The following is an 8,962-nucleotide window of genomic DNA, read 5'->3' as shown; positions in this document are numbered from 1 at the left end:
CTTAATTACTACAATGTCCCAGAATGTTCGCAACTTCAATCTATTTAAGTAATGTAGCACAATTGAACCCATAATTAGGAAAGTGATCATAATCTTAGCCTAGTTGAGCATTTTATCGAGCATTATCTGTTCATTAAGGTTTTACGAGCCGTTTTATGCAAGATTACACAAACCCATTCCCCATGCCTCTCTATTTTTGATTTATAATTTCCCCATATCTTCTAAGAACACATGCATGCAATGTAATCACCCTAATCCCCATAAATTACCCCACTAATGACCCCTTACAGCTATGTTTGAATAATAAGAGCTGAAGAGATGAATCATTACCTCCCAGGATGAAGATTTAGGTGCCTCACTTGAATATCTTTAAATTTTAAACAAGAATTTGAGGAGCAATTTTTGATGCATGAAACTTCCTCTCTCTTAGACCCTTTTTCTCACTCTAAAAGTACCAGGAAATAGGCTCAAAATGATCCATTGCATAAGTTATAACAAAATGGGATCAGGTTTAAAAATTAAAAAGATGGAGCTCCGATAACAGTTATGCGGTCCGCAAAGTGACCGCGAAAAGTGGCTCTTAGGCCAGATCTCTCTGCTTTTGTCTACGACCATTATGCGGTCCGCAGACCTATCATGCGGTCGCATAATGCGTCGTAGACCTGTTCTGTAGTTGCATAATGCACCGTAGAACCCCCCCCCCCCCCCCGCAAAAGTCTAAGAATGATTATGCGACCAAGGTGCGGCCCGCAAAGTGGATATGCGATAATGGGCCGCACAAATGACCTTAAAATTGGCCAAAAGACTGCCTCACTTTGCGGTAAATATGCGGCCCACAGAGTGATTATGCGGCCGCATAATGAGCCGCAGAAATGAATACCTCTGTGAACATTATCCTTTAAATTTTTAATTCACAGTTCAATCCAACAATTTCTAACACATAACCCTAACGTGGCACCATGATATTCTAGTTTTTAGGAAGAATTTTACAATGCCTTACATTCTCCTTGGTAGAGTACATATTCTTAAGGTATTACGTCATTCACCTTGGAATGATTATGTAACTTATTCTTATGAGATCAAGTCATTCGCCTTCGAGGACAAAGTAACACAATCTTATGGGATTGGGTCGTTTGCCTCAACCGTCTTATGAAACACCCTTATGTGATCAGGCCGTTTGTCTTGGTAGAATCGTGCATAATATTTGATAAGGAATTAGTGTACCTATGAGTTTTCCTGACTTGAGATGTGACAACTTAATTGGTATTGACCATTATGAATTCAATTCGAGGTAGTATCAGATTACTAGGGATTTCGTATTTATACTTCTATTGAGGATCGTGTTATGTACACATATTTTCTCGCATTATTTTACTTACCGTTCTTTGTGCCTATCTAGTTTTATTATACTTGATTTATTCGACCACTAGTAAGTGTCGATGTCGACCTCTCATCACTACTTCTTTGTGGTTAGGCTAGATACTTACTACAAATGTGTTGATTTACGTACTCATACTACACTTCTACACTAACTGTGCAGGTATTGAGACCGAAACTTTTGGTGGTCATTTATGAGCGTAGGCATAGTCATTGAAGAGACTTTGCCATGAGCTTCTCTCTATGTTACGATTTGCAGCATAGAGTCTCTGATCTATCTATTTATTGAATTTTATCTATTTCCTATTCTATATAGTTGTTGTAGTAGTATTGTATATTCTGGTAGATGCTCATGCACTTGTGATATTTGGTTTTATGGGATTTACTAATACTCTTTGGTGTATTCCTATTACTACATTCGGCATTGTATTATTAGTCATAGTCTAATCATGAAAATGATGTTAGTATTTTCTATAAAGATAGAAATTTCCGTTTAATTATTCATCCATTGTGTTCAAATGTGTTTTTGAATTGCGGATTTTTATGTTTTAATTTGTTGTCTTGCATAACTGTAGTGTTGAGCGTCATTACGGCCTATAATAGGATTCGACGGTTGATTGTATGTGTCATGATTATGGTCATTATGGATCTTTAGAAGGTTACTGGCTTATTTTTGGATAATCAAAATTGGCTTGGAGGTCTGTTGGTAGACCCACGGTGAATGTATATTCTACACTAGATCAGATATCCTTATAGCATTGCTTATGCATAAGCTCTCAAGCATGGTGGATAATATTCATGTTGTCGTCTATTTCATGTGTTACTCTTTTATGCCATGTTTGTTGTGAGGCGACTTGATTTTTATTCACATGTGTGTTGTGATCCTGTGTAGTCTTGTGATGTTATATGAGTGAGATGGATTTGGAGATGCTTATTTGTTTATTGCACCTTAGTCATGCTTGGGCCTTAGCGCATGATGCTATATGTCTCCCTAGGTTTATATTTATGCACTCGACGTGTTTGGGGTTATTATACGTGTGTCTAGTGAGTATGAGAATTTTTGGCTCGATGGGTATTCCCGTGCATATTGATTATGTGTGGATTGGGTGGTACGCTGTCACGGGTATGATGTTTGGATCAGGTTGTATGTCGCAACAGTGAAATGTTAAGTACGGTTCCTTATACTATTTTTTTGTGTTTTACTCTCATATGTGGAATAGGATCATAGCACTTCATTGGTTGTTTTATTCGTTACGCGGGCTGGATTGTTCTGTACTCGGGTTCGCTTTCCTTATTGGTAATATTTGAGTTGTAACCTACTAGCGCATTGATAGAGGCGTATGAGATTTTAGATAGTTCTTGATGTGGCTTATTACCCAAGAAGTTTATACTGGGTGAGACGAGGTTGTTGGGCCTAGAGTTAGCATAATTGTATTCATATAATGTATGTTTGGAGGGAGAATGTTGTTAATTAGTTAAGAATGTGGTAATGGTTCTTCTCGAGAAGAAGAGCCCAATGATTTATTGATTTGACTAGGTGGTTATGAGATTCCATATGTATCTTTCTTCATTGCAGTGTTGCAAGGTCTAGAATAGGGCCTTTATGTGTTAGGAGATGTATTACTAGTACCGGATTCGGAAAACTTGAAGCTACTGTGGTTTGAAGATACTACTATGGGCATATGAGTTATACGGTATATCATGTGATTACATCTTAGGTGTATAATTATGCTTTGATACGGCTCGTTGTGATTGATACAGTGTATGTACATATGAATCAGACTCTATAGGAAATTCCAGATAATGGAATTTGGTTCTAAAGCTTGTGGGCTAGGTTGCAGGGATGATCTTCAGTCGAAGGTGTGCTAATGTGCGTATATGGATTAAGGTGGAACATGTATGTGTCTAATGACCAATATAGTGATTTGACAGCTTGGGAAGAACTCTTGGCATGTTTGAGGACGAATGTATGTTTAAATAGGGAAAATGTAATGACCCGGCGGTCATTTTGAGCATGAGCATGTCGTTTCGTGATTTGAGACCATGAGTAGCTTCACATTATGCATTATGTAACAATAGTGTAAATGGTAGTTTTTCTTTCTAGACCCCCGTTTCCCCAATTAAGACTCTTCGTATGTGTTTTTACTACTTTATGACTTGCGAGGATGATTGGTTTAGTTTTGGAAGGGTTCGGGTTAAAATCGAAACACTTAGTTCCTTAATAGTGGCCTAAGGTGGCCAAGTTTGATTTGAATCAACCCTTTATGTAAATGATCCCGGGTCCGGGATTTAAAGGTCCCAATAGGTTCGTATGACGATTTCAGGCCTGGGTGTGTGTTCATATCGGGTTTCGGATAACCCGGGAGCATGTCGGTGCTCAATGTGGGAAGTTGGTTCATCTAAGTTTTTTCTAGTTCCTTAAATTAGGTTTGGAGTATGCTTTGGTATTATCGAGGTTTGTTTGGGATTCTGATCCTAATAATAGATTTGTGTGGTGATTTATTATTTGCACACAAAATTTGGCGTCATTCCAAGTGGATTTGATAGGAATCGAACGCGCGGAAGTGTTTTTAGAAGTTTTTGAGTTTTATGTTGAATTCATGCATTTTGGCGTCCAATTCGTGATTCTAGATGTTATTTTGGTGTTTTGATTGTGCGAGAGTGTTTGTATTATGTTGTGGATGCATTAATGTAATTGGATGGTGACCCGGGGGCCTCGGGTGCAAATTGGATTGGAATTGAACTTGGTTTTTGACATGGGGGATCGATAGTGGCTTCAGGTCTAGTGCAATCGCACCTGCATGGAAATGGGCATAGGTGCAAGCTTGTAGATGTGGCCCAGTGGTTGCAGAAGCAGCCTGGAGTGGGCTGAGCAGTAATCACAAATGCATGATTTCTTCCACATCTGCGAGCTCGCTGGTGCAAGGAACGTGGTACCTCCACAGGCGTGAGTGCACAGGAGCGGAGAGTTTCTGTAGAAGAGGATACGCAGGTATGCATGATTCTCCGCAGATGTGAGCTTGCCCAATCTTTGTGAGCACCGCACTTGCAACGGATTTTTCGCAGGTGTGGCATTGCAGGTGCGACCCTAGGCACGCAAAAGCGGAAATCGTTGGGCAGTGAAGGCTTTTTAATGTGATACTTAGGCCATTTTTCCACACTTACACTTGGTCTTGAGAAATTGTTTTAGAGCACTTTTGAGGGGAATTCTCATCTACAGTACAAGGTAAGTAAACGCCACCTACCTTTAAGTTAAATACGCATATTGTAGGTAGATTAAACATGGAAAGTTTGTGAAACTAGTGGGACTTTGTAAAGAACCTAGGGTTTTGGAAAATTTGGGGTTTATCACGAATTTAGTGGTCGAAATTAGAATAAACTATTATTTGAGTTCGGGAGGTCATGGGTAACTTTTATATTCAACCATTTCCGGAATTCGGCCACGTAGGCCTGGGGGTGAATTTATTAAATCATCCAAGTTAGGTTGGGTAACTACTATAAAAGCTAAATTATGAACTTTCAAGTATGTATTTACTAGTTTATACGACTTTTTATTAGTTTCGGAGCCCTCGGCATTTTGAGGAGTTCTAGTGAGATTGGAGAGCCGGATTGAGGACATGGAATCAAGGTAAGTCTCTTGCCTAACCTTGTAATAGGGAATTTATTCCCCTTAGGTGTACTATTGTTGTGTGCTACTTGTTGTGGGGATCTACGTGTGTACGAGGTGACGAGAGTCCGTACGTAGCTATATTTTATGTTATATCTGGTTAGACTTAGATTCACATAATGCCTTTAATTGTATTGCTTATGCCTCTCATGTGTATTAATTATCTTGATTAGGAATGAGATGGGGTTTAAGTTGGAAATATCGACTTACTTTCTTGTTTCATAAATTTGGGGAATACTTGATAAACTATAAATTTGTGTCTTCTCGTCTCGCAATAGCTTTCGTGAGTGAGGTAAATATCTCTACTCTTATGGCATCGGGTCGTTCGCCTTACCAAGATGGTAACACTACTTTTATGGGATCGGGTCGTTCGCCTCGGCATGATGATAACACCACTCTTATGGGATTGGGTTATTCACCTCGGCAGATCTATAACACTATTCTTATGGGATTGGGTCGTTCTCCTCGGCATTATGATAACACTATTCTTATGGGATCGGGTCATTTGCCTTGGCAGTATAGAGTACTACTATTCCTATGAGATCAGTTTGTTCGCCTTGGCAACTTTGTGCTTAATAATCGAAACGGGTTCTGGTTTGGGTATAGTTGAGTTAGCACCTCCATGACCAATTATGATATGTTGGTGATTTGATATAGACTCCTGAGTGGATTTACTATACTTTCTCTTATTTTCTTCATCAATACTTGTTTTACAGTTACCATGTCTACTTTATGCATTTATAGTATTATTATTTGACCTCTAGTAAGTGACGAGTCGACCCCTCTTTACTACTCCTTTGAGGTTAGATTAGATACTTACTAGGTATGCGTTTTTTTCATACTCGTGCTATACTTCTACACTGATGTGTAGGTACTAAGATAGGGAATACCAGACGTCATGTTAGCATGTAGCAGATCACCGACAGAGACTTAGTGGTGAGCTACTGGCCTTACTGCGATCCATAGTGTCGGAGTCTCCTCTATCTTATTTACTATTTCTATCTATCACTTTCAGACAGTAGTTTTAGTAGTTTTGTATATTCTCTAGATCGTTCATGTACTTATGACACCGGGTTTTGGGAACCTGTAGCATTTATGTACTGTTGTACTCATCATTTCTATCACCATAATGGATGTACTTATTGTGCTAGTGTTTTGTTTAAAAAGAGTTGTTATGATTGCATAAAGTATTGCTTAATTCGTTCATATAAAATGAAAACTTCTATTTTAAAATGCTAAAAAGGGGTAAATAAATAGTAGTTTCACATGTCGGCTTGCCTAATAATGGATTTTGGGTCGTGACAACTTGGTATCAAAGTTTTAGATTCACATAGGTCTCACGAGTCATGAGTGGGCCTTGTAGAGTCATCTGGATTGGTGCGGGGACGTTTGTACTTATCTTTGAGAGGCTATAGGGTGTTAGGAAACTTTTCTTTCTTCATCTCCTATCCTGCAGTTGATATTATGCTAAGTATCTTTATATTGATCTCTCATAGATGGTGAGAACCCGCGTGGCAGATGTACCAGGCGGTAGAGGAGCTGCTCCCCCAATTGCTAGAGGCAGAGCCAGAGGCCAGGGAAGGGCTCCATCTCTTGTCAGTGGATGAGGGTTTCTTAGATCTGCTCCCGTCGTACTACCAGTGGATCCAGTGGAGGATCCTGTCATTGAGGAGCCGGATGAGGCACCTGCATTTGAGCCAGGCCCAGTAGATCTCGTGACTGCACCAGGACTCCAGGAGGTCATGGGATGTATGTTGTGGTTCATTGACTCTATTGACACAGGCTGGTTTATTTCCAGTAGACCCTGCCACATCATAGGTGGAAGGGGGAGCATAGACCCCTACCGCTTAGGCTCCAGGGTGTACTGCCACCATTTATCAGACCGCAAGTGCACCACCTGTAGGTAGAGCCCAGCCTGATGCAGCGATTGTATGAGAGACTATACCAGCCACGTCTGTTTGATGAGAAGAAGCGACTGGATAGATGGACTAGACTTTGCCCCTAGCTTTGGGGGTGAATAGTCAGAGGACCCCCACGGTTTCATTGATGGGTGCAATAGGCTTGAAACATGGGGATATTACAGTCCAACGGGATGGAATTCACCACCTTTTAGCTTGAGGTCAAGGCCCGCGGATGGTGGCAGGCATACTTTCTTAGCAGGACAGCAGGATCACCTCTCTTGACTTGGGATCAGTTTACACCATCTGTTCTTGGAGAAGTACATACCACCTTCTGAGAAAGAGGAGCTTCGGGGTCAGTTTGAGCGACTCCGTTAGGATCATATATCTATCACCAACTATGAGGCGAGATTCACTAACTTGTCTCGCCATGCAGCTATTATACCCCCCACAGATACACAGAGGGTGCAGAGGTTCATTGTAGGTCTGCACCTTGAAATTCAGGTTCCTATGGCCCGTGAGGCAGAGATGGGGACTTCCTTTCTTCTGGTTGTGGATATAGCTCTGAGTATTGAGTGTATTCGCAACCACAACGAAGAGTTTGCGTTGAGGGACAAACCACCTTGGAGGATTCAGTGGAGCCCCATCTAGGGGAAGAGGTCACTTCATGAGGGGTCAACCCAAGAAGGCCCATGCAGTCATCACCACACCTGCTCGGAGTGTTCCAGCACGACCCTACTTCAGTTCCATTCAAGAGATTACTTACCGCCCGTCAGCTATTCAGGGTTCCTCCAGTAGGTATTCAGGCAAACAAAGTCAGACTTCAGGTCAGCAGTCTATCGTGTCGAGGGGTTCTTTCGAGTGTGGGGCTCTTGGCCACATGAAGAGGTTTTGTTCCAAGACTTCGGGGCAAGGCCCAGCAGCAAGACTATCAGCCAATGCTTGCCGCACCAGCTACAACACCGTACGCCCGTCCAGCCAGAGGCGTAGGGTAGGTGGGTAGGGGTTGTCCTAGATATAGAGTCTAGTCACGTGGCACTCCAGCTAGATTCTATGATATCCCTACCAGGCCAGAGGCAATCGCCTCAGATACAGTGATCATAGATACTATTTTTGTCTACCATAAGGATGCCTTGGTATTATTTCATCTAGGGTCTACTTACTCCTATGTTTCTTCTCTATTTTCTCCTTATCTGGAGGTGCCCCGCGAGTCCTTCAGTGTTCCTATATATGTGTACACATCAGCAGGTGATTTTATTATTGTAGATTGGGCCTACCTATCCTGTATGGTGACTCCCCGCGGATATGAGACTCGAGCGGATCTTCGATTGCTCGATATGGTTGATTTCGAGGTTATCTTAGGCATGGAGTGGTTGTCATCGTACCATACCATTGTTGATTGTTATGCCAAGACTGTTATCTTGGCAATGCCTTAGTTTCCCAGATTAGAGTAGAGGGGTTCATCTATCGGTACTTCTAAATGGGTTATTTCTTTCTTTATGGCTCGGCATATAGTCGAGAAGGATTGTTTGGCCTACTTAGCCTTTGTTCGGGATACTACTATAGAGACTCCCGCATTGGATTCAGTGCCGGTGGCACGACAATTTTCCAATGCATTTCCTTCTTGATCTACCTGGTATGCCGCCAGATCGAGATAATGATTTCGGCATTGATTTGGTGTCAGGCACCCAGCCTATTTCTACTTCACCTTATCGTATGGCTCCTAAGGAACTCAGAGAGTTAAAAGAGAAGCTTTAGGGGCTATTTGAGAAGGAGTTCATTAGACCAAGTGTGTCACCTTGGGGTGCACTGGTGTTGTTTGTGAAGAAGAAGGATGGGAGTATGCGGATGTGCATTGATTACCGCCAGTTGAACAAAGTCACCATCAAGAATAAGTACCCACTGCCATGCATTGATGATTTGTGACTATTTGTAAGGTGTTAGGGTGTTCTCTAAGATCGACTTGAGATCTGGGTATCATCAGCTGAAGATTCGTGCTTGGTATATTCTTAAGATGGCT

This window comes from Nicotiana sylvestris, chromosome 8 (assembly GCF_000393655.2).
Source record: "Nicotiana sylvestris chromosome 8, ASM39365v2, whole genome shotgun sequence".
NCBI classification, from domain to species: domain Eukaryota; kingdom Viridiplantae; phylum Streptophyta; class Magnoliopsida; order Solanales; family Solanaceae; genus Nicotiana; species Nicotiana sylvestris.
Note: the sequence above shows the minus strand (reverse complement) of the source record.